The following is a 25,760-nucleotide window of genomic DNA, read 5'->3' on the forward strand; positions in this document are numbered from 1 at the left end:
CAGGCCAAGCAGCATCTCAGGAGCATAAAAGCTGACGTTTCGGGCCTAGACCCTTCATCGGAGAGGGGGATGGGGAGTGGGTTCTGGAATAAATAGGGAGAGAGGGGGAGGCGGACCGAAGATAGAAAGAGAAGAAGATAGGAGGAGAGGAGAGTATATGTGGGGAGGTAGGGAGGGGATAAGTCAGTCCAGGGAAGATGGACAGGTCAAAGAGGTGGGATGAGGTTAGTAGGTAGGAAATGGAGGTGCGGCTTGAGGTGGGAGGAAGAACAGGTTAGGGAGGCTGAGACAGGCTGGGCTGGTTTTGGGATGCAGTGGGGGGAGGGGACGAGCTGGGCTGGTTGTGTGATGCAGTGGGGGGAGGGGACGAACTGGGCTGGTTTTGGGATGCAGTGGGGGAAGCGGAGATTTTGAAGCTTGTGAAGTCCACATTGATACCATTGGGCAGCAGGGTTCCCAAGCGGAATGTGAGTTGCTGTTCTTGCAACCTTTGGGTGGTGTCATTGTGGCACTGCAGGAGACCCATGATGGACATGTCGTCTGAGGAATGGGAGGGGGAGTTAAAATGGTTCGCGACTGGGAGGTGCAGTTGTTTATTGCGAACCGAGCGGAGGTGTTCTGCAAAGTGGTCCCCAAGCCTCCGCTTGGTTTCCCCAATGTAGAGGAAGCCACACTGGGTACAATGGATACAGTATACCACATTGGCAGATGTGCAGATGAACATCTGTTTAATATGGAAAGTCATCTTGGGGCCTGGGATGGGGGTGAGGGAGAAGGTGTGGGGGCAAGTGTAGCACTTCCTGCGGTTGCAGGGGAAGGTGCCGTGTGTGGTGGGGTTGGAGGGGAGTGTGAAGCGAACAAGGGAGTGACAGCAAGAGTGTTCTCTCCGGAAGGCAGACAAGGGTGGGGATGGAAAAATGTCTTGGGTGGTGTGATCGGATTGTAGATGGCGGAAGTGTCAGAGGATGATGCGGTGTATAATGTGGGTTGAATGGGTTTGCGTTCATGGGCATTGAACAAGTACCGACCTAGAAGAGAACTGTTCCAATTGAATGAACTTCATACTGATCTGGCACATTGCATAACTAGAGCTGTAGGGAGAACTTTAAACTGAGTAGAAATGAGAGGGTTTGGGACGGGATACACATAGGCTTACAAAGAAAAAGAAAGGCATCATTACAGGGCTGCTATTTAGTTCTTGATACCCAATGTCAGACAGGAAGAACAGATTATAGAAATGTATGAAAAATAAGGTCGCGGGGAAAGTATTAAAAAGGCACTATTATTGGCTCTTTACATAAATGCATGCAGTATTCAGAAAAGAAAAGTAACGTCACAAACAGAAGTCAATGGGTCTGATCTTACAGCTATTGTAGAGATATGGTTGCAAGGAGATAAAAGCTGGGAAATAAGTATTCAGGTGTATGTGGCTTTTTGAAAGATGTGCTAGGAAGTGTAGGACAGTAGGATAGATTTGTTGCTGTGTTATAGATTAAGTGAAATAGCAAAAAATGTTATCAGAGATAATGGGAACTGCAGATGCTGGAGAATCCAAGATAATAAAATGTGAGGCTGGATGAACACAGCAGGCCAAGCAGCATCTCAGGAGCACAAAAGCTGACGTTTCGGGCCTAGACCCTTCATCAGACAATGAAGGGTCTAGGCCCGAAACGTCAGCTTTTGTGCTCCTGAGATGCTGCTTGGCCTGCTGTGTTCATCCAGCCTCACATTTTATTATCTAGCAAAAAATGTTCTTTGGTCAGAAGATGTAGAATCCATGTGGGTAGAGGTAAGAAATAACAAGGGAAGATGACACTGGAGGGAATAGTCTATATTCCCAATAATAGCAGCCATAGCATACAACAAAAAATAAATCAAGAGTAATGAGGCCACTTTAAAAAAAAAGGCTATATATTAATCATGGGAAATTTAAATCTTCATGTAGATTGAGAAAATCAAATTGGCAGATGTTACCATGATAAAGAATTCATAGATATATTCAGGTGAGTTTCCTGCATCATTGTGCTGTGGATCCAACCAGGAATCAGGCTGTTTTGGTCTGGTAATGTGTCATGAGGCAGTTTTAATAAAGATCTCTTAATAAATTATTGATTCTGAAGTTGTTGCCTGCAAGGACCTCAGAGGCCCACACAGCCTGTAAAAAAAAATTAGAAGGAATGCTGATGCTGAGGAGAGTTGACCGGGTGGATGTGGAAAGAATTATTCCTCTCATGGAGAGCCCATAACAAGGAACCATAATTTAAAAATAAGGGCTACCTATTTAAAACCGAGATACAGAAACACTTTTTCTCTCAGACAATTTTGAGTCTTTGGAATACCCTTCTGCAAAAAACAGTGGATACAGAGTCCTTAAATATTTTAAGGTAGTGGCTGACAGATTCTGATGACCAAGGAGATGAAAGATCATTGGAAATATGCAGGAATGTGGAGTTTAATTTAAAATCAGATCAACCATGGCCTTATTGAATGGTGCAGCAGGCTCAAAGAGTGCCAAATAACCTATTCTTCCTCATTGTTGGCATGTTTGAATATGCTTTTGCATGCATCCAAAGTCTATCTCTCAGCGTCTGTTCATTTAGGTTGCTCCAAATTTCGTTATTAATATGTTAGCTTTTTACTGAGCCTGTATCCAACCACAAGGCACATAATTTTTACTCAATTCCCTGGCCTATAACTTCATGCCTCTGACTGACCGAGTTTATGCCCTCCTGTCCTTATGTCTGTTGCGTAAACTCTAACAAAAGCAGAATGAATCTCTGCTTGCTATCTCTACAGTCTACTCTACATCAGTTTGAAATATCGGAACTTATCTTTCAAAAGTGCAATCGTTATGCGTTTACCATTTGCAAACTTTTCAAGGTCATTATGGCCACATATTTAGATCATAATCATTCATTGCTCACAACTCAGCACTCTGAAACTACAATCTAAGAAGGCTGTTAATCATTACAAAATCCCGAGCCAAATTTCAGCTCTGTATGATCATTTTAACTTACATATCAAGAGTCTCTGGTGAAGTGAGAAGAAGTGGATTTTCAGCAAGCAAAACAAGAATGTCTGCATACAGACCAATGACTGCTGATTTCCAATACTACTGCTTAATTTTAGGCGAACCTTTAAACAGAATTTCACATACATTTATGGATCATTTACAAATAAATGACAAGTTGGTAAAACTGATTCAAACTGCCAGCTGTGGAAATAGTTCATTGATCTGTCTGGATGTGAGGCCATAGAACTTTGTGCAACCGCTCCTTTGCTGGGCAATCTTGAGTTTCAATGCAAAAAAAACAGCTGAATTTTACCAAGGTCAGCTCAGTGTCAATTCTCAGCAATTTCATGGTAGGTTTCACTATTACTTATCTCATGCAATTCTCTGTAGGAAATCTCATTTTGTATATGCCATGTCTCCCTGGCATCTGATTTTTGCATCATCGCGCACATCTAGTAATAGAACATAGAACATAGAACATAGAACAGTACAGCACAGAACAGGCCCTTCAGCCCACAATGTTGTGCCGACCATTGATCCTCATGTATGCACCCTCAAATTTCTGTGACCATATACATGTCCAGCAGTCTCTTAAATGACCCCAATGACCTTGCTTCCACAACTGCTGCTGGCAACGCATTCCATGCTCTCACAACTCTCTGCGTAAAGAACCTGCCTCTGACATCCCCTCGATACTTTCCACCAACCAGCTTAAAACTATGACCCCTCGTGCTAGCCATTTCTGCCCTGGGAAATAGTCTCTGGCTATCAACTCTATCTATGCCTCTCATTATCTTGTATACCTCAATTGGGTCCCCTCTCCTCCTCCTTTTCTCCAATGAAAAGAGACCGAGCTCAGTCAACCTCTCTTCATAAGATAAGCCCTCCAGTCCAGGCAGCATCCTGGTAAACCTCCTCTGAACCCTCTCCAAAGCATCCACATCTTTCCTATAATAGGGCGCCCAGAACTGGACGCAGTATTCCAAGTGTGGTCTAACCAAAGTTTTATAGAGCTGCAACAAGATCTCACAACTCTTAAACTCAATCCCCCTGTTAATGAAAGCCAAAACACCATATGCTTTCTTAACAACCCTGTCCACTTGGGTGGCCATTTTAAGGGATCTATGTATCTGCACACCAAGATCCCTCTGTTCCTCCACGCTGCCAAGAATCCTATCCTTAATCCTGTACTCAGCTTTCAAATTCGACCTTCCAAAATGCATCACCTCGCATTTATCCAGGTTGAACTCCATCTGCCACCTCTCAGCCCATCTCTGCATCCTGTCAATGTCCCGCTGCAGCCTACAACAGCCCTCTACACTGTCAACGACACCTCCGACCTTTGTGTCGTCTGCAAACTTGCTGACCCATCCTTCAATTCCCTCGTCCAAGTCATTAATAAAAATTACAAACAGTAGAGGCCCAAGGACAGAGCCCTGTGGAACTCCACTCACCACTGACTTCCAGGCAGAATATTTTCCTTCTACTACCACTCGCTGTCTTCTGTTAGCCAGCCAATTCAGTATCCAAGCAGCTAAGTTCCCCTGTATCCCATTCCTCCTGACCTTCTGAATGAGCCTACCATGGGGAACCTTATCAAATGCCTTACTGAAGTCCATATACACCACATCCACAGCTCGACCCTCATCAACTTTTCTAGTCACATCCTCAAAAAACTCGATAAGGTTTGTAAGGCATGACCTACCCCTCACAAAGCCGTGTTGACTGTATTTGATCAAGCCATGCTCTTCCAGATGGTCATAAATCTTATCCCTCAGAATCCTTTCTAACACCTTGCAGACGACAGACGTGAGACTTACCGGTCTATAATTGCCGGGGATTTCCCTATTTCCTTTCTTGAAGAGAGGAATTACATTTGCCTCTCTCCAGTCCTCAGGTACGACTCCAGTGGAGAGCGAGGATGCAAAGATCTTCGCAAGTGGCGAAGCAATTGCATTTCTCGCTTCCCAAAGCAGCCGAGGACAAATCTGATCCGGGCCTGGCAACTTGTCAATCTTAATGTTTGACAAAATTTTCAGCACATCAGCTTCGTCTATCTCTATCCATTCCAGCATGCACACCTGCTCTTCAAAGGTTTCATTCACTACAAAGTTCGTTTCTTTCGTAAAGACAGAAGCAAAAAACTCATTTAGGGCTTCCCCTACCTCCTCAGGCTCCACAAACAAGTTCCCTATGCTATCCCTGATCGGCCCTACTCTTTCTTTGACCATTCTCTTATTCCTCACGTAAGTGTAAAATGCCTTTGTGTTTTCCCGGATTCCTTCTGCCAAGCCTTTCTCGTGCCCCCTCCTGGCTCTCCTCAGACCATTTTTGAGCTCCTTCCTTGCCTGCATGTAATCCTCTCTAGCTGAACTTGACCCTAGCTTCCTCCACCTTATGTAAGCTACCTTCTTCCTTTTCACTAGAAGCTCCACCACTCTCGTCATCCAAGGTTCCTTTATCTTACCCCTTCTTGCCTGTCTCAGAGGGACATATTTACTCATCACTCCCAACAACTGTTCCTTAAACCGTCTCCACATGTCTATAGTTCCCTTACCATGGAACAACTGCTCCCAGTCCATGCTTCCTAACTCATGTCTAATCGCATCATAGTTTCCTCTTCCCCAATTAAATATCCTCCCATTCTGCCTAATCCTCTCCTTCTCCATAGCTATGTTGGTAGTATTTGCCACTGACGAGAACTTCTGGTTTCATGTCACCAATGCAATATTTAAAGCTCAGCCACACACCAGGTGAAGCACTGCCAGGCACCATGTGCCCTTCAAAGTTCATGTAGTGAGAGAGGACTGACAAAGAAATCCTTCTGTGGGTATAAGTGTCTACCGGCAACAATACATTCACATTCATAAATGCATTGCTATTTTACCTCATCATCTATCTGAATGACTGATGTTGTAACTGCAACTACAAGGATGAACCTACGTAGGTTACCAATCCTAAATGCAAAACCATCTTAGAACCTTGTCTAAAAGACAACTAGTCTTGAGCTAATGCCCTGTTGCATAACAGCATCTCACTGTTCCATTTGGGAGCATCACATACCAGAAAGTCTACAATCAGTTAAAAATATTGACATTTTCCATTCAACAATAGCAAAAATAAAGACAAAAGATATTCTATGTTTGCTTCTGGTAACAGACAGGAACACTTTTGAAAAGAAATAAATTTGCAAAGAATAAATAATCATTGCACCCCACTTGTATCTCCCACTGCAATGTTCTATCATGCTGAAGGCAATGTTCATTCTGATCAAAATCTCCATCTTCCTCCTTAGAAAACTGAGGCTCTTTTCCCAGCTCTTCAGCATCCATTGCCTTATCTAGTTAGGATGCTAGGATTATGCAGTGCATTCTATCCAGGCAGTACTGCAAGGCATCTCCACCAAAGACTAATCCAAGTGGTTGAATTCTTATCTTCAGCAAGCTTATCTATTTCATTATAGCTGTGGTAGCAGAATGGGCTGCATTGTATCTATGTCCAGCCTCAGTAAAGGGTAGCCCTTGACCATCCTTGAAAGGTAGCTAGCCTTTGAAATGAAGCAGAAACATAAGAAATCTCCTGTACAATGGCATGATTACCCATGAATTCACATAGCTTTGACATTAAAAGAATGGCTTCCTTTTCTGTTGATAAAATCTGATGCATTATGATATGGTGCTTACAATGTCATGTAGATACAGTCTTCAGTGTCCTACATGGGGTGGGGTGGGGGAATGGCCAACCACATTGGGAAAGCTACTGCCAGGGCTGTAGCACTGGCTGTGTCTTGGGGAATTGAGGTATAGTGGTGCGATCTGACGTAAATTGCATCAGTAATAATTTTGTTATACTTGTGGGTTGAGGATTATGAGACACTATGTAGGTTGCCAGGTTTATCCTTATGGATAGCCATTTACATACAGTTTAACACATTTGACATCTTGACAACCATTGGGATAGGATGACCAACCAGTCCTTCAGGTCTCAGATGGTATTCTAACAGTTGGTATAGCTTTGTTATGGTGCCCTGTGGCATCTTTAGTCTGTGGTAGCAATGCCCCTTACTCATCTGGAGAAAATGGTATTGATAATGATTGGCCCTGGGCGACATGCACATTCTGCACTTTCTGAGGAGATCTTCAGTTGAAACTTTTCCAAGTGGAGGTTAACAGTAGCTGCTGCTGGAAGTTTCCACTGAATCTGACACATCTGTTTCTCATCAATGTCTCTGTGCCATCGTAGCACCATGGCCACAGTGATAATGACCCCTAGGATGGATGGATCCATTAGTCATGGTTCCAATGAACCTGTTTGAGGAATATCAAAAACAGAACAGGTTCTTAGTAATGTGTGCAGCCAGCATTTGCATGACACCAGTGACAGTTTAGGATACTGTGCCATACAGTGGGATATGAAGGACTGTGGCAATGAGAGCCGTGGAATGACTCTACATGGACCATTGACATGGGGATTTTGTTCCAAAAAAATGGAGGGCAAGCCATGCCACGCACATACAATTGGAGATTGTAAGTGCCCTAAGATTACTGGAACTTTGTTCTACCCATGGCCACACCCGAGAAAAGGCAGCATTACATATGGTCATAGTCGTAGAATCATACAATGCAGAAACAGACCCTTCCTTCCAACCAGTCCACCCAAGCCATAATCCCAAACTAAACTGGTCCCACCTGCCTGCACCTGACTCATATCCCTCCGAACATTTCTTATAAATGTACTTATCCAAATGTTTTTTAAACATTGCAACAGTCACTGCACCTACTGTTTCCTCTGGAAGCTCATTCCACACAACAATTATTCTCCATGTGAAAAAATTGCCCCTCGTCTTTTTAAAATTTTTCTTTCACCTTAAAAATACACCCACTAATCTTGAAATTCCCCGCCCTAAGGAAAGGACACCTGCAGTCACCTTCTCTACACCCCTCATGATTTTATAGACCCCTACTGGATCACCCCTCAAGCTCATAACTCCAGTGAAAAAAGCCCAGCCTATCCAGCCTCTCCCTATAACTCAAACCTTCTATTCCCATGCAACATCCTGATAAATCTTTTCTGAATCACCTCCAGCTTAATAATATCCTTCCTGTAACAGAATCCAGAAACAGCCTGACCAATGTCCTGTACAGTCTCAACATGACTTCCCAACTCCTATACTGAAAGATCTGAGCAACGAAGGCAAGCGTGCTAAACGTCTTCTTAGCCACACTGTCTACATGTGACACAAGCTTTAAAGAATTATGTAACTGAACTTCTAGGTATCTCTGACCTACAGCACTACCCAAGGCCCCACTTTTAATTGTATAAGCCCTGCCTTTGTTTGTTTTATCAAAATGCAATACCTTGCATTGTCTAAATTAACCCAAATTAAATTAAATCCAGTGTGGTTCTGATCTCACAGCCACTATTTTAAAGAGAAACTGATGGGTGATTCACAATGTCATGGTTGATACTTAACCCTCATTCAACATTGTTAGAAACAAACTAACTAACTGCTCCTCATGGGAACTTTCTGTGCTCAAATTAGTTGTCATGTCTCCCATTTTATAGAGTTCCTCAAATGTACTGCATTGTCTCCCTGAGGTGTTTTGAGAGATCAGGAGGCTAGGTAAAGACTTGTACATGAACAGTAGTCTTCCTTTTCCAGTCACACCCAGTTGTTTGAGTGGAATGCCCTGCCAATATTAATCACCTACACATTCTGTACACTTCCATCTGTAACACTGCTTTTCTTTCCTGTTCTTTCATGGGACACGGTCATCACTGGCTAGATCAGCATTTATTGCCCAGAGGACAGATAGAAGTCAACCCATATTACTGCTGATCTGGAGTCACCTGTGGGCCAAACCACAAAAGGATGGCAGATTTCTTCCCCTAATGGACATTGGTGAACCAGATAAGTTTTTAACAAAATTTGACAATGGTTCCTTGGTAACCATTAGAATTTTTAATTCCAGATTTTTTATTAAAAAATCAAATTTCATCACCTGTCATGGTGGGGTTCAAACCCACGTCCTCAGGACATCAGCCTGGGGTGCTCGATTACTACTCCAGTGACATTACCACTGCTCCTGTACAATTCCCTACGCTTGTGCCTGTAACACCATCAGTTCCTCCTTTCGGTATTTACTTTTCTGATAGCTGTCAGCTCAACCTCTTGGATAGCCTATCATTGCCACTGCCAAGGTTTCCACATGGAACACAAAAGGTATAAATCGCCTGGAGGGTGGAACCAACCACCCCACAGTGCTCATCTTCATGCAGCTTTCCCCCCGGAGCCTAAGCAGAGTCTTTAACTTCCTGATCCATGCAAAATAAGTCTCAGACTCTTCAACACCAAACAGTAATAAAAGAGGGAGGCATGCTCTGAGTTTCCACTGGGTAAAGACCGTAACAATTGTGTTTTTTTAAGAAAAAAAATTATTTGTTCCCAAAAGGTTAGCAAATTTCCCCTCACAAGACCTCCAAAAGTGGAAAGTGATAACAAAACTGAGAAACTGTCCTCTGAAATGACCAAACAATTCATTCAGTTGTATTATGTTGTTACCAGGAACAAACAGAATATAATGCTGGTGAATACTTTTCTACTTCACAGAGATGACTGGGATCAATCTGTAATGACTGATGACATAGTCAAGATTGCTTGTGACCAAAATTTGTATCCCAATCAGTTGGAGACTACATGCATTTCACATGTGTCATGATCACAGATGCCTTCAGCCTGTTTGCTGCAAGTCCCTGATTAATGCAAGTGCCCTTGAAGGGCCTCATATCACTCACAAGTAGAACCCATATGCTGAGATGTAAAAAAAATACATGCCTACCCGGAGTGGAGCTGCAGCCACTTTCCATTTCCATTGTGTCTTCATGATTTACATGAGGATGGAAGGAATCTTAAGATGTAGGCTCAGCCTGGTGGTGGGGGTATCCCCTCCCCTCTGAATGTCTGTGTTGGTTTCTTCTTTGCATTCCCTATCATTTTCAGCAGTACTGAGCTTCCACACATTCTCACACAACTCTCTCATTGATATCTCCAAATGTCATACCATGAGCTGTGATCTTACAGCTTAGTCATGCCAAACATTGTTCTACACTGTCCCCCATTGGGACCAGGGTGCTCTAACTGTTGAAGACTCTCCTTACAATAATCCTGTCCTGCAATACACTATCATTTGGCCCTTTATGTGTTGAATTCCTACCTTCATAATTATTGTCTTTCAGCATTCCAGCACACTATCTCTAATCCCCACAACTGACTTCATCAGTTTCTCTAATACAGCAGGGCCTCTGATAAAACCCCTTGATTTTCGTAGCGCTGACCTAAGTGTCAACTATAGCTCGCCCTCAGGTCAACTTAGATTAACTGCTTCAAATGATAAATGACTGGATACCTCATTGATCTCTGTGGAGCTCTCCATCTTTCTTACTGCAAATCCTTAGACTAGTCAAACTCTCTAAACTGCAACTGATTGCATCCAAGCCCCTGGTCTGAGATCAGACGCTGTCCTTGACTGAAAGTGGCAGAACCCCCGATTGAGGAAAGCCCACTTCATCATGACAGAGAACTACTCCTCTTAGTTTTTGAAAAATGGCCATTTTGTTGGAAGCAACTTCAACAAGCTTGCTGCTGCATAAGCAGCTGTAGCATTCTGTAGACTTGACATTGATGTAGCAAGCTACTGTACATCAACAAGTCCAATGCCTTGACTGATCACTGTTGCCAAACATAATGATCTGCATTTGCTAAACAACATGGCGTATTGAGTCTCTAAGAAGCTTTTAGAATTTAAGTAGGCACAAAGTAAGTGAATGCTATGACGGCAAATGAGCAGTTTGAGATGGATGCTTGGCCCTGCATGTGTATACTGTCCTGGCAAAGGCGTTGCAATCAAAGGCACAGATGTGCTCCAAAGTGTGGCATTGAAGTGGAGAACTGGATTTTGAGTGGGTCGGAGATGTGCCATATGATGTGCTGAGGCTGGTGTATGTCCATTGCCAAACTCGATTCATGGAGGGTGCAGGCATTTGCTGGCCATGAATCCTGTCCTGAGAAGTTAGAGAATGCTGTCTAGGATGGAGAACCAGAGCAGGAGCCATCAAATACCCACTTCTAATTTCATACCAGGTTTGTTGCCATCTAGTCTATATTTAATATGTGAGAGAAGAGGAAACTGCACATTAATGATGCAAGAGTTGGTGTCACAGTGGCTCAGTGGTTAGCACTGCAGCCTCACAGCACCAGGGACCCGGGTTCAATTCCCACCTCAGGCGACTGTCTGTGTGGAGTTTGCACATTCTCGCCGTGTCTGTGTGGGTTTCCTCCGGGTGCTCCGGTTTCCTCCCACAGTCCAAAGATGTGCAGGTTAGGTGGATTGGCCATACTAAATTGCCCGTAGTGATGCTGCTGCTTTAGTGTTTCATTTTCCTTTTGATGAGGGCAGTTTTTCAGTCATGCAGTTGTCATCATCAATAGTAAAAAGGTTCTCTTCCATCAATGTACAAGTCATCTATGATCATCATACCATATCTTAGAGGTCGGCACCAGGTACCCTGTGAGTTGTCATGATGTGTATATCCTTGATAACTCATAGGTTCCTGTTTCATTTCAAAGGTTGGATGCCGTTCAAAAATGGTTACTTGGTGATAAGACCTCTATGACCCACATTGATGATTCCTTTATTCAACTGCTGACACGTTACTCAGTTCTTGATCAGCACCACACCAAATGTAGGCCCTTTGCAGATGATGTTCTGATGCTTGGTCAGTCTGGAGGGGTTTTGCAGTACACTGCAGACAGAACAACCATACTATGCTGTGCTTTGCAAAATTGGACCAGGCAACAATCAATGTGATGGATTCTGATCAGCTGAGAGAGCAGAAGCAGTTTTCTGAGGTGATGAAGACATTTACCAGAAGGAATGCCACCCTTGGCACTATATAGCACTGCAAACAAGGTAGATAGAAATTAAATGATTCCCATTTCCATTACATGTGAGGATCCCAGAGGCGATAGCAGCTTTTCCTGTTTTTTTTTGTTTGCTTTTACTATTGCTGAATAAAATTAAATGTTTTGAACCATTCAAGGTCTTTCATGTACGTGATGGCCCCACATTACACTCCAAGGAAATGCTGGGCTACACTGGGCATTGAAGAAAAAAATGGCACTCCCTTTGAGGAGGTTCTAAGTTGGGATGATTGAGGAGAGATAAGCTGTGTAGCCTAGCTCTTAAATAGCAATAGATGAATGAATGTGCAGCAACAAAATGCCAATGATACCAGCTTTGTTCCCTGAGAAGTATTTGTTTTGGGATCCCTTCTCAGTATACGCACAGTGCAGACCAGCTGTGGACTGCTACCACTTGGTTGAATGCATGGCTAAGCTTTAAAAAAAATGGCCAGGGATCCTGGGATGTTTCAGCAGTCGTGATTACTTCTACTCACTGTGATTGAGCAAATACAGTGGTGGCATGCTGTCGGGAAATGGTGAAAAGGTGAATTTGGGATGGTAGTACGTGAAAGCTCGCTAGGCCTCACAGAGATAAACTCTGAATGAAGCTCACCAAAATTGACACTTAATTGATTTCTGGCAAAATTCAGTCCTTCAATATGGAAATCAATGCTAACACTCCTCTTCGCTACTGAGGTTATGCTGAAATGTTAGAATTGGCACCTTTTGAGTGGGATGTCAAACTTGGCACTATTTCAAAGTAGAGCAGGGGGTATCATATCTGATTCTGGACAATTATCATTGATATTTGTGACAACTTGCTGGGCAAAGATTGTCTACCACGTTTTCTGCTTAAAGCAGCGATTACATTTCAAAAGTACTACATTGATTGTAAGACACTTTGAGGCATCTGGTAGCAATGAATTGTTTCATGTAAATGCACAATCCTTCCACCTGACTGGTTAAGGAAATACACAGTATTTTATATATTTTTGATGTAAGCTCATTGATTTGAGATATTACTCACTCCTAAGCATTTCTAGAATTTTCTATTTCTTTACATATTTCAAGTCTGTGCTTATATTTTGCTTTTCTGCTTGGCCTCACATCCCAGGTTTCCTTTGTTGTTTATCAGCTAATTATCAGCTAATCCCACCAACAATTTAAAACCTAAAATGTAAAAAAGAAACTCTAACTAAATGGCTATTTTATAATCAGTCATATTTTTATATATTTTAATGTTATCATGCATAACTACAACCGTCAAGGCAATGAGTAATCAATAATTTACTAAAGGCAAGAAATAATCACTCACCTCCATGCTACAGTTCTTTAAGCACATGCAGTCTATGTCATACACAAACTGTATTATCATCGGTGTCAATCAACTCACCTACATATCCAGCCTAACCTGTTAGCCTATCATGGATAAATTACATACTTTCAGCTCTAACTACATTGTACTTCTGCAAAAAGGCAAAATAGAAGGTAGTTCTGTTTCACAGATAGTAGCAACTGCAGATGCTGGAAAATCTGAGATACCAAGGTGCAGAGCTGTATGAATACAGCAGGCCAAGCAGCACCAGAAAGGCTGACGTTTCGGGCCCGAAACGTCAGCCTTTCTGCTCCTCTGATGCTGCTTGGCCGCTGCGTTTGTCCAGCTCTGCACCTTGGTATCTCAGGTAATTCTGTGCCTTTTGTTTCATTTTAAACTATTTGGATCACAATAAATTACATTTGTCTATCAAAGAAAGTTTACTAGAAACTAAGTGCAGAACTAAAATTTCCTGTCAATGTCTCCACACACTTACTCTTTACAAAGTTAACACAATGAAGGTCACAAAATCATGCTCCTCACCCTGTCTGAATGATTCAATTGAAGGGAATGTCTGCAATAACTTTTACTGTTATTTCCGTACTCATCTCATTACCGTTAGTAGTTGTGTACCTTAGACAGGAAGGGCTTTAGACAAAAAAGATACATTTACTGTCAATGAAGTGATAAGCAAGTTTCTGTAAAATTATATGAAAGACATCTGAGTTTTAAAGTACTAATTCTACAAAATCAGAAATATTATTTTCTTAGTATTAACATTTTATATTTTTAATCATGGAATTATTTAATAACTGAATTAAATTCAATTTCTTTCAATCAAAAATAATGCTACCTCCACAAAATGTTTAACATATATATTCGAAATCATACTCGTCAGTCGTGTAGTGGGACTGAAATAAAATATAAACAAAGTAGAATTTCAGAGAACTATTTCTTCAGCCATGTCTGAAAACTCATGTCCATTTTTATTTCAACTAACAAAACACCAGAAATTATGCTTAAAATTTTGTTAAAGCATTTTTCTATGAATGTAAAGGCATACACATATGCCAGCCAAAGCAATTTATTTGTCAATGCTCAAAGTAAAATTTCATTTTTATTACAAAGTATGTTTCCAAATACAAGTATTAATAAATAATGTGTTCATTTGAATGATTGTCAGTGCTGTGTAATTTGAAATTTAATTTCTTTCATAATGAAGTTGTACAGTTGTTCCAGAATCTGAGCTGCTATTGTGAGGTAAGCCATTAATCTTTACTGAGCTATGTTTAGATTTTTTTTGTTTTGACGAGTAATGTCTTTAATCATAATTTTGAAAATAAAAGCAAATCTGTTTGGTTCATACCTAAAACATCAAATACTATTAATTTGTCATTGAACATTAATAAGTTGTGTAATATTGGTAACTATAATATTCATCCACATTTGTATTTTCAATCTGGAATTTAGCCAATATTTCCCAGCTAAAATGACAACAATCATTTGGTGACATTATTTAATTCTGATAAATAAAAACTAAAGAAAGCATATTTTAATTCTCAACCAGTTATATTATAGAATCTGGTGAAGGACTGCTTCGACATATGGTTTATTGAATAAGTTTTCCTGTGTAACTCTGCAATATATTCTTATGAGATTTTTCTCTACTTCAGACCCCTTTCCACCAGTGGCAAACACAACAAAGCCAAAAACTAATCAGGTTTGTATTACTTAAAAAAAAGCTCAGTGCTGTGCAACCAAACAAAAAATATTATTATTATAAATAGATAGCTTAGATGTCATTCTTAACATTCTAATGTTCCATTACCAATTATGCCACGTACGGTGCTGTTATTCTTCAATGTTCACAAAGAATACATTGTCTAATGTAATATATCAAAAAAGGAGAAGCTGACAAATTACAAATTAGTGAATAATGTAAATCAATTCAGTATATTCAAACAGATTTTGGTCATATGACTTCTATTCACAGAAAAAATGATTAGCTTGCAAGTTTATCATACAAAGCTATTTTCTATGCAAATTGTAAAATATTGATTACATTCAAACAAGTTGTTGTCTAATATTCATAAATGCTAGAAATAGCAATTCAGTTGGTTTTCTACTGTTGGTTTTAACAGGGAATAGAAACAATGGAACAAATTCTTGTTGCTTTTCATGTCAGTGCTTAAATATTAGTTATCCTCAATCAACCTACTGAATACTGTAGTAATTTCTTTACGAGATATTTAGAAATAACAGCAAGTTCATTTCATGCACCAAAGTATACTCTTTAATGGAATATGCATAGCTCATTCCACACATTAAATTGAAATCTCTGAATACTTTAATAAAACAAAGAACCGCAAATGCTGGAGATCTGAAAGAAACAAAAACAGAAATTGCTGGAGATAATCGGCAGGTCTGGCAGCATCTGTAGAGAGAAGGCAGAGCTAATGTTTCGAGTTGAAGGTCACCCGATACATTAGCTCAGATTTCTCTCCACAAATGTTGCCGGTCCTGCGAAGTTTCTCCAGCAATTTCTGGTTTTGTTGTTGCTGTTGAGTATGAACTTTTTTGCATGAACTAATGCTAACAAACAATTGTCATCAAAACAGGCAAATTATCTAGCATAATTAGTGGAAATACTTGAAAATCAATTGCTATTCATGTGCCAAAATTCTAGAATATTCTCAGACAAAGTTTTAAACAAATAAAAATAACTACAAAGGGGACTGTTGCTGGGCTTAATATGTGTTTCTTTCCCATGTTCTACTTCTGTGCCAATTTTAGTAAATAAACTTATTCAAAGAAATGTAAGTGATCAACATAATCTACTCCAATAGTAATATTACTTTTTCCTTATTTTAAAGAAATCGCAAATTCTGTAGAAGTGAAAAGTGAATCAGTTATCAATCAGCATTATGTACCCTGAATGGGGTATGGTGGGGGCAGGGTTTAGCTATCTGAGTTAGTTGTGGTGCCATTGGCACAATAAGCTGAAGGAAAGAATGCAAGAGTGCCATGACATAAGTCCCCTTTGCAGTAATCAAATTTTAGTTAATTCATTAATTATTTTTGAGAAAATATATCAGTAATATGGAGTGATGGGGAGTTGGATTCCTATTGCAGTTATCAGTTTGGAGCTGTTAGATGGAGTATAATCAGGGAAAGCTGTAACAGTCCTATTGCACGGTCTGTAGAGACTTTATAAATGGAAAGTGCTGAATTGCAGACACAGGAAAAGCTTCGTCCAAACATTTACAAGATTAAATGTCTGAAACCTCAATTCAATAATTTAAATGTTTGAAAAGTGTGAATCAAGTTTTGATGTTTTTACATGGTGTGCAGGTAACTGAATACATCCCCTTGTTTGAAACAACATGAACTTTATGCACTATGCAGCCAAGCAAAAACAAAACATTTTGGAGGTAAATAATAAGTAGAACAGAAAATACTGGTAAACATCAGAAAGTCAGACAACATCTGTGGAACGAAACAAAAGTCAATATTTCAAGGTGATTGTTTAATTTTCCATCATCTGCATTACTTTAATTTTTATATCATTGTGAAACTAAATCCTTGATTCATACACCTGAAATAAAGCACAGTTCTGAATCTAAATTTATGCTTCCAGTAGCTGTGGTGAAAAACACAAATCACAATGCTAAAATGGCGTTGTGAACCTGACTTAGGTAGTACATAATGATCTATCAACTACTAAATTGGAGCCATATCACCATTACTTCTTCATCTCTCCTGGAACCCCCTTACCAAAAGTACTCGTGGTAGGGGACTCGATAGTTAGGGGAATCGACAGGAGATTTTGTGGTCAAGATCGGGATTCCCGGAAGGTATGTTGCCTCCCTGGTGCCAGGGTCCGGGACGTCTCCGATCGGGTGTATAAGGTTCTAAAAGGGGAGGGCGAACAGCCAGAAATTGTGTTACATATTGGCACAAATGATATAGCCAGAAATAGGATTGAGGATATAAAAAGTGATTTCAGGGAGTTAGGATGGAAACTGCAAAGCAGGACGAACAGAGTAGTGTTCTCTGGTTTACTACTGGTGCCACGAGATAGCGAGGTGAGGAACAGGGAGCGGGCGCAGCTGAACACGAGGCTATGCAGCTGGTGTAGGAGGGAGGGCTTCAGATATGTAGATAATTGGGATGCCTTCTGGGGAAGGTGGGACCTGTACAAGAAGGACGGGTTGCATCTGAACTGGAAGGGGACCAATGTCCTGGGTGGAAGGTTTGCTCGAGTAGTTCGAGAGGGTTTAAACTAGTATGGCAGGGGGGTGGGAACCTGAGCTGTATACCGGAGGTGAGCGTTGATGCAGGTGAGGCAGTAGCAAGAGGTAGACCAGCTAGTGGGAAGGATTTTCCTGGGAAGGAACCAAGGGATCGGTTAAAGTGTGTTTGCTTTAATGCAAGGAGTATCAGGAATAAAAGTGATGAACTTAGAGCATGGATCAGTACCTGGTGCTATGATGTTGTGGCCATAACAGAGACATGGGTTTCTCATGGGCAGGAATGGCTGCTGGATCTTCCAGGGTTTAGAACATTTAAAAAGAATAGGGAGGGGGGAAAAAGAGGAGGGGGTGTAGCACTACTAATCAGAGAGGGTATCACAGCTACAGAAGCTTCCATTGACGAGGAAGATCTGCCTACTGAGTCAGTATGGGTGGAAATTAGGAACAGCAAGGGAGTAGTCACCTCGTTAGGGGTTTACTACAGGCCCCCCAATAGCAGCAGGGAGATTGAAGAAAGCATAGGTCGACAGACTTTGGAAAAGTGTGCACGCAGTAGGGTTGTTGTAATGGGTGACTTTAACTTTCCTAATATTGATTGGAACCTCCTTCGAGCAGAAGATTTGAATGGAGCTGTTTTTGTAAGGTGTGTTCAGGAGGGTTTCCTAACGCAGTACGTTGACAGGCCGATGAGGGGAGAGGCCATTCTAGACTTGGTGCTCAGAAACGAGCCGGGGCAGGTATCAGATCTTGTGGTGGGAGAGCATTTTGGTGATAGTGACCATAACTGCCTCACATTCTACATAGCTATGGAGAAGGAGAGGATTAGGCAAAATGGGAAGATATTTAATTGGGGAAGAGGAAACTATGATGCGATTAGACATGAGTTAGGAAGCATGGACTGGGAGCAGTTGTTCCATGGTAAGGGAACTCTAGACATGTGGAGACTGTTTAAGGAACAGTTGTTGGGAGTGATGAGTAAATATGTCCCTCTGAGACAGGCAAGAAGGGGTAAGATAAAGGAACCTTGGATGACGAGAGCGGTGGAGCTTCTTGTGAAAAGGAAGAAGGTAGCTTACATAAGGTGGAGGAAGCTAGGGTCAAGTTCAGCTAGAGAGGATTACATGCAGGCAAGGAAGGAGCTCAAAAATGGTCTGAGGAGAGCCAGGAGGGGGCACGAGAAAGGCTTGGCAGAAGGAATCCGGGAAAACACAAAGGCATTTTACACTTACGTGAGGAATAAGAGAATGGTCAAAGAAAGAGTAGGGCCGATCAGGGATAGCATAGGGAACTTGTGTGTGGAGCCTGAGGAGGTAGGGGAAGCCCTAAATGAGTTTTTTGCTTCTGTCTTTATGAAAGAAACGAACTTTGTAGTGAATGAAACCTTTGAAGAGCAGGTGTGCATGCTGGAATGGATAGAGATAGACGAAGCTGATGTGCTGAAAATTTTGTCAAACATTAAGATTGACAAGTCGCCAGGCCCGGACCAGATTTGTCCTCGGCTGCTTTGGGAAGCGAGAAATGCAATTGCTTCGCCACTTGCGAAGATCTTTGCATCCTCGCTCTCCACTGGAGTCGTACCTGAGGGCTGGAGAGAGGCAAATGTAATTCCTCTCTTCAAGAAGGGAAATAGGGAAATCCCCGGCAATTATAGACCAGTCAGTCTCACGTCTGTCGTCTGCAAGGTGTTAGAAAGGATTCTGAGGGATAAGATTTATGACCATCTGGAAGAGCATGGCTTGATCAAATACAGTCAACACGGCTTTGTGAGGGGTAGGTCATGCCTTACAAACCTTATCGAGTTTTTTGAGGATGTGACTAGAAAAGTTGATGAGGGTCGAGCTGTGGATGTGGTGTATATGGACTTCAGTAAGGCATTTGATAAGGTTCCCCATGGTAGGCTCATTCAGAAGGTCAGGAGGAATGGGATACAGGGGAACTTAGCTGCTTGGATACTGAATTGGCTGGCCAACAGAAGACAGCGAGTGGTAGTAGAAGGAAAATATTCTGCCTGGAAGTCAGTGGTGAGTGGAGTTCCACAGGGCTCTGTCCTTGGGCCTCTACTGTTTGTAATTTTTATTAATGACTTGGATGAGGGGATTGAAGGATGGGTCAGCAAGTTTGCAGATGACACAAAGGTCGGAGGTGTCGTTGACAGTGTAGAGGGCTGTTGTAGGCTGCAGCGGGACATTGACAGGATGCAGAGATGGGCTGAGAGGTGGCAGATGGAGTTCAACCTGGATAAATGCGAGGTGATGCATTTTGGAAGGTCGAATTTGAAAGCTGAGTACAGGATTAAGGATAGGATTCTTGGCAGCATGGAGGAACAGAGGGATCTTGGTGTGCAGATACATAGATCCCTTAAAATGGCCACCCCAAGTGGACAGGGTTGTTAAGAAAGCATATGGTGTTTTGGCTTTCATTAACAGGGGGATTGAGTTTAAGAGTCGTGAGATCTTGTTGCAGCTCTATAAAACTTTGGTTAGACCGCACCTGGAATACTGCGTCCAGTTCTGGGCGCCCTATTATAGGAAAGATGTGGATGCTTTGGAGAGGGTTCAGAGGAGGTTTACCAGGATGCTGCCTGGACTGGAGGGCTTATCTTATGAAGAGAGGTTGACTGAGCTCGGTCTCTTTTCATTGGAGAAAAGGAGGAGGAGAGGGGACCTAATTGAGGTATACAAGATAATGAGAGGCATAGATAGAGTTGATAGCCAGAGACTATTTCCCAGGGCAGAAATGGCTAGCACGAGGGGTCATAGTTTTAAGCTGGTTGGTGGAAAGTATAGAGGGGATGTCAGAGGCAGGTTCTTTACGCAGAGAGTTGTGAGAGCATGGAATGCGTTGCCGGCAGCAGTTGTGGAAGCAAGGTCATTGGGGTCATTTAAGAGACTGCTGGACATGTATATGGTCACAGAAATTTGAGGGTGCATACATGAGGATCAATGGGATGCACAACATTGTGGGCTGAAGGGCCTGTTCTGTGCTGTACTGTTCTATGTTCTATGTTCAACAGCATTGTATGTGCATGCATTATCCAAACTGCTGAAGTTTAAGAAGGAGCTCACCAAAACCATGTCAAGGGCAATGAAAGATAACCAACAAATTCTGGCCTTGCCAGTATTATTCATATCCCATGAAAGCACTCAAAGGTGCTGTGTCTGACACAACTGAATGAGGGAAATAACTTGCAATTACATGGTATTCTATGCCAGATTACTCCAATGTGCTTAATGGTCACTGAAATCCTTTTAAAGTGTAGTCACTTTTGTAGTGACCAATATGCACAGTACACAGCCCAACAAACAACACTTAATACTTAATAATTTATCTGTATTGGTTGAGGGATAATTGTCAGCAACATGTTTGCCTTACATATCTTTGAACTGTTCGTGAAATATTGGGAAAGCCAATGTAAAGTAAAACTGCATACTGAATCTGGAGGACACTTAAGACTGGTGCCTAGGGAGGACATTTGGAGATGTGCTAGAACTTGTCAAGACCTTTAAAAGTCTTTCAGGATATATGCAACAAAAGCTAGGCAAGAATAAGAATAAGAGTCTGTGTGAGGTAAGGTGGGAGTTTTGACAGGAATGTTAGATTGCATCAGCACTCAGCACTCCTTCCTGATTATCATGAATATTGCAACTGAGAACATGAGGCAGGAAATATCAAGTCAATGATATTTGCAAAGGGCATTCAGCTATGTGGAGAGGATAATGAGAACGTGACTGAGTTCTGAAGAATTGAAGAGAAATGCTGGAAGAAATGAGAATGAAGATAACAGAACATAGGCTGTCAGCTTCAGCCCAGGAAATTAAATCAGAGTGAAGCTGTAAAGATAATGGGAAAGATCTGGAGAAAACGGAGAGTTGAAAGTATCTCGGATCAATGATGGCAGAGGACAGAAGAACGAAAATTGAAATTAAACGACAAATTATTTCTGGTTGGAGTAATGGATGAAATGCAGCATTTGGGGTGGCATGATGGCTCAGTGGTTAGCACTGCTGCTTCACAGCACCAGGGATCCAGGTTCGATTCCAACCTCGGGTGACTGCGTGGAGTTTACACATTCTCCCCATGTCTGCGTGGGTTTCCTCCAGGTGCTCTGGTTTCTTCCCACAGTCCAAAGATGGGCAAGCTAGATGGATTGGCCATGCTAAATCGCTTGTAGTGTTCAGGGATGTGTAGATCAGGGGGATGGGTCTGGGTGGGATTCCCTGACGGTTGATGTGGATTTGTTGGCCCGAAGGGCCTGTTTCCGCACTGTGGGGATTCTAATGATATTGTTAATTGATACACAACTGTCACTGAAACTGAAAGAAAGAATCTGCAAGACAGTTGTATGACCAGCTCTGTTATAAAGCACAGAAATAGGGGCAATGTCAATAAGACACTAACAACTGGATACTCATGAGATGCAAAGAGCAAGATTGATGTGTGGAGTAACGAGAAAGGACATGATTAGGAACTAGGACATCGGTGGGTCAAGTAAAGACTTCGGCAGCATCATATAAAGTAGCCAAGAAGGGCTTTTGCAGGTAGTGTTTTCGGATTAATGCTGTGTTCATGGTGCTGAGAGAACATGACGATTGTGGCAGTAAGGGTGAACAGCCTGAAAACTGGTTGAACTACACATAACAGAAGATGGCAGTTAACGTCGACGCCGCGGCAACCTAGCTGCAAGCATCAATTTCGTTCCCATTTTGGTTCGTTTCTGGTTGCAAAATATTTGCAAAACCCACAGTGAGACAAAAGAAAATTTCAATATTATACAAAGAAATAAAGTGTAATTGCTTTAACACTAGGTACGTCTGCGCTATCAGAATAAGCAGTCTTTTAAAATAGTTCCGTTTAAATGATTGTATTTTTGCATCTGAAGCAACAAGCTCCGATGAAAGGTCGTATGTCTCAAAAGTAACTGTTTAAACATGCTGCTTAGATCTGCTGAACATTTCCAGCATCCGCAACATTTCGTTTTGTTTGTGTTTCGCATATTCTATATACTGAATTTTTCCGCCCTCAACTAAATATGAAGACGCGACAAGAAGTTCACTCATTAAAACAAGTTGAAATGGAAGAAGAGCAACTAGCGATACCGATGCGCCTAAAATTCCCTCGCCCTAGGTTCCCGCAGATTTATATTCCTATTCATAAAGACGCCCATGAAATGAGATTAACGGTTGCGTAAAAAATCAATTTGAAGCAGCGGCCGGAGGAAAACAGATCGGGGGAGCCTAAAAAGTCACAGTTCGACTGTGGAGCGTTCAGCTCGTGTTTGACTGAGGATCCGTAACATATAGAAATATATACAACTGCACAAAGACTGGCTGATTTTTTTTCAGTTTATCTAGTTTTAAATTTTCAACACTTCATAAAATAAAATGAAGACAACAGCAAGATTGTAAATGTATTGTAATGCTAAAGAGGTTGTGAGAAGATAAAAATATACGTATTTAACAAGCGTGACACAATGATAAGATTGTACTGACTCCAAACTGACTCATCTAGTGTCACTTCCAGACTGCGCTCAATCTTCTTAAACTTTATATATGTAGTCAAGTTTTTGTCCTCGTTGAATTGGCAACGTTTCCTGATCACGGGATCAAAAACCGCTCGGCCAGTAAATGAAATTATCCGTCCACTGGTTCACAAATAACTTCAGAATTTATTTGTGATCAAAAAATGCAAGTTAATTTGAACCATGCAAACAATATCCGAGATAAGCATTTGTAAAAAGCCAACTTCCCTATTTCCTACCGTTGCAGAAGTGCCTGGAGCAAAATGGTACTTGCCAAAACACTATGTGCACAATTCTGGACGAATGCATGCTGAAGTGCTCACGAAACGAAATCCAATGTTAAAAACGAGAAAGGAAAGAATATGAACCCTTGTTGAATAGAGGGAAACACGTTTTTATTGTCGAAAAATAATTTGCTTCCTAAGTTAAATTACTAATATACGGTGCGGCGAAAACATACTTCAAGGAAGTCCACATATTAAAATTCACATTTCCCAGTATTCCAAAAAGTCCTTACCTGTGCGGCCTTGTTTCCTTGAATTCACTTGTCACTGTCACAGGCTGAACTGATTATTTTAAAAGTTAATTAATGACGGGTCCGTTTTTGATGCGAATTAAAATACAGAACAACTATGCGTATCTTAACATAAAAAGGGCACTGGAGAAACAGCACCGCACGATCAGCAATACCCCAGACAGTGTGTTTTAAAAGAAAAATAGCCCACACTATTTCAGATCCGCAAACGCATGTTGAAAATTTTAATTGCTTTGGACACTCGATGCTGGTTGAGAGAATGAGCTGTAGGCAGTTACTTCCTCTTTCCATCTCGAGTCCAATCCCCATTCTTACTTCCTCGAGTCACTTCATTCCAAAAAACTTCCTCCTTTCATGGAATCAGCAACTGATAAGACAAATTGTGGCATAAAATTTACAATTACAACGTTTACAATTACTCCGATAGGTTAGTTTCGTTTCTTTCAAAACACATAATTGGAATTTAATCCAAATAGTTACTGAATTAAAAAAACACTATTTTCGCAAATACATTTCATTAACAGGGCATGTTCACGACAGCCTGTGAAGATGTATCCCAAAGAAACAGTGTTATGTTGTAAGAGATTTATGTTTTCGGGCTTCAAGTGTTTTTGATTCTTTAAATTAGCAAACAATTTTTAATTGCTCACTGCGAGAATGATAGCATCCATTAGCAAAATACGATTTTTGCAACAGCGTTAAGACGGCTTTTCAGGATCTAAGTGATACTCATAGAGTCACATTTGTATTGTCTCTGTCAAATTTTGTCGATAGATAATATTTTAAATTGATCTGAACCATTAAAATAATAACAACTATGATTAAGTTGGTGACATCCAGGTTAAATCCCAGTTTGGAATTCGAGCAAACTGTATGTGCCGGCAGTTAGAACCTGTATTGCATTACGAGAGTTGGTGTCTTTCAGATCAAATGTTAACCTGAGGCCCAATCTGTAAAATATCTCAAAACTACACCAAGTCGTGTATCGAGTGCGCACTGTGAATGCGTTGCACATAGCTCTTGAACATATCAATTTAAATAACCTCCTCAACATTAGAAAATGACAAAATGTTCAGTTATGTGCAATGGAGTCAATAACCACTACCGCTTGCCTTTCCGGGTTGATTACCCAAGTACAGGAATCATTGCAGCCATGAAAACCGAACTATTTTGCGCATGCGTTCGAATTTGGGGCGGGATTAAACTCCTGACGACAGAATTCGCTCCGTCCCGGACCTGTACCTACGCAATGATGTTCTGATTAAGAAAGAAGCGCGAGCAGTTTGCTTTCCCATTACCAATCGCAGTCTAATGTTGCCACGTTGTACGGATTGGCAGACCTGTGCATTGATAACTGAAGAATGGGAATTTAAATTAAAAACATGCCAAACTCTATTCTTTTAGACCCTACCAAGCCAAAGACTTTCATCGAGTGCTGTCAAATGCAATCCTCAAAATTTGCAAAATCTGCAGACTCCAGTTCCCAGTAACACTCAATCCTCTCTACTACTATCATAACCTAATCAATTTGGAACTATTTTCTAATCAATCTGTTGGAAATATTAGTGAACATCTCTGGAACATGTGGGACTGCTGGGACAGGTTAGGCTCAAGATCCTGTCATATGGACATGGCCACTCATATTAAGTGAGATGAAAGGGGGTGTCGGAGCTATTACTGCTGCAAGTGGGGAAAGCTGGCACTGTCTCTTGAGTGAGGGGTAGGCTTTCTTCTTCATTCATTCACAGGATGAGGATGTCACTGTCTAGGCAGCATTTATTGCCCATTCCTAATTGCCTAGAGGGCAGTTAAGAGTCAACAACATTGCTGTAGGTCAAGAGTCACATGTAGGATAAGGATGACAGTCTCCTTCCCTAAAGGACATTAGTGGACCAGGTGAATTTTTCCCTGTCAATTGACAATGGATTCACAGTCATCATTAGATTTTTAATTCCAGATATTTATTGAATTCAAATTCCACCTTCTGCAGTGCTGGGATTCGAATCTGAGTCCTCAGAATGTTATCTGGATCTCTGGATTAACAGTCCAGTAATAATACCATTAGGCCATTGCCTACCCAAACAGAGGCATGCAAGTTTAGTGGTGTGAGGAGTGGTGATGTGTGTTAGCAAGTGAGAGAAGATATTATAGGCAATAGTAAGAG

The 25,760-nt window shown here is 41.4% G+C and overlaps 1 protein-coding gene across 2 annotated transcripts in view; it reads right to left on the minus strand.

The window, feature by feature from the left end:
• The window catches only part of syk (spleen tyrosine kinase), a 162,244-nt gene extending 137,478 nt beyond the window's left edge, over positions 1-24,766 (minus strand). For both annotated transcript variants that reach the window (XM_048527487.2, XM_048527486.2), the window contains exons 1-2: positions 24,702-24,766; positions 23,579-23,963 (exon numbers count right to left, since the gene is read on the minus strand). The gene's annotated coding sequence lies outside the window, so the exon portion shown is untranslated. The remainder of the gene's footprint in view (positions 1-23,578; positions 23,964-24,701) is intronic.
• Between the last annotated feature and the right edge of the window lie 994 nt (positions 24,767-25,760).

This window comes from Stegostoma tigrinum, chromosome 3 (assembly GCF_030684315.1).
Source record: "Stegostoma tigrinum isolate sSteTig4 chromosome 3, sSteTig4.hap1, whole genome shotgun sequence".
Lineage (NCBI taxonomy): Eukaryota > Metazoa > Chordata > Chondrichthyes > Orectolobiformes > Stegostomatidae > Stegostoma > Stegostoma tigrinum.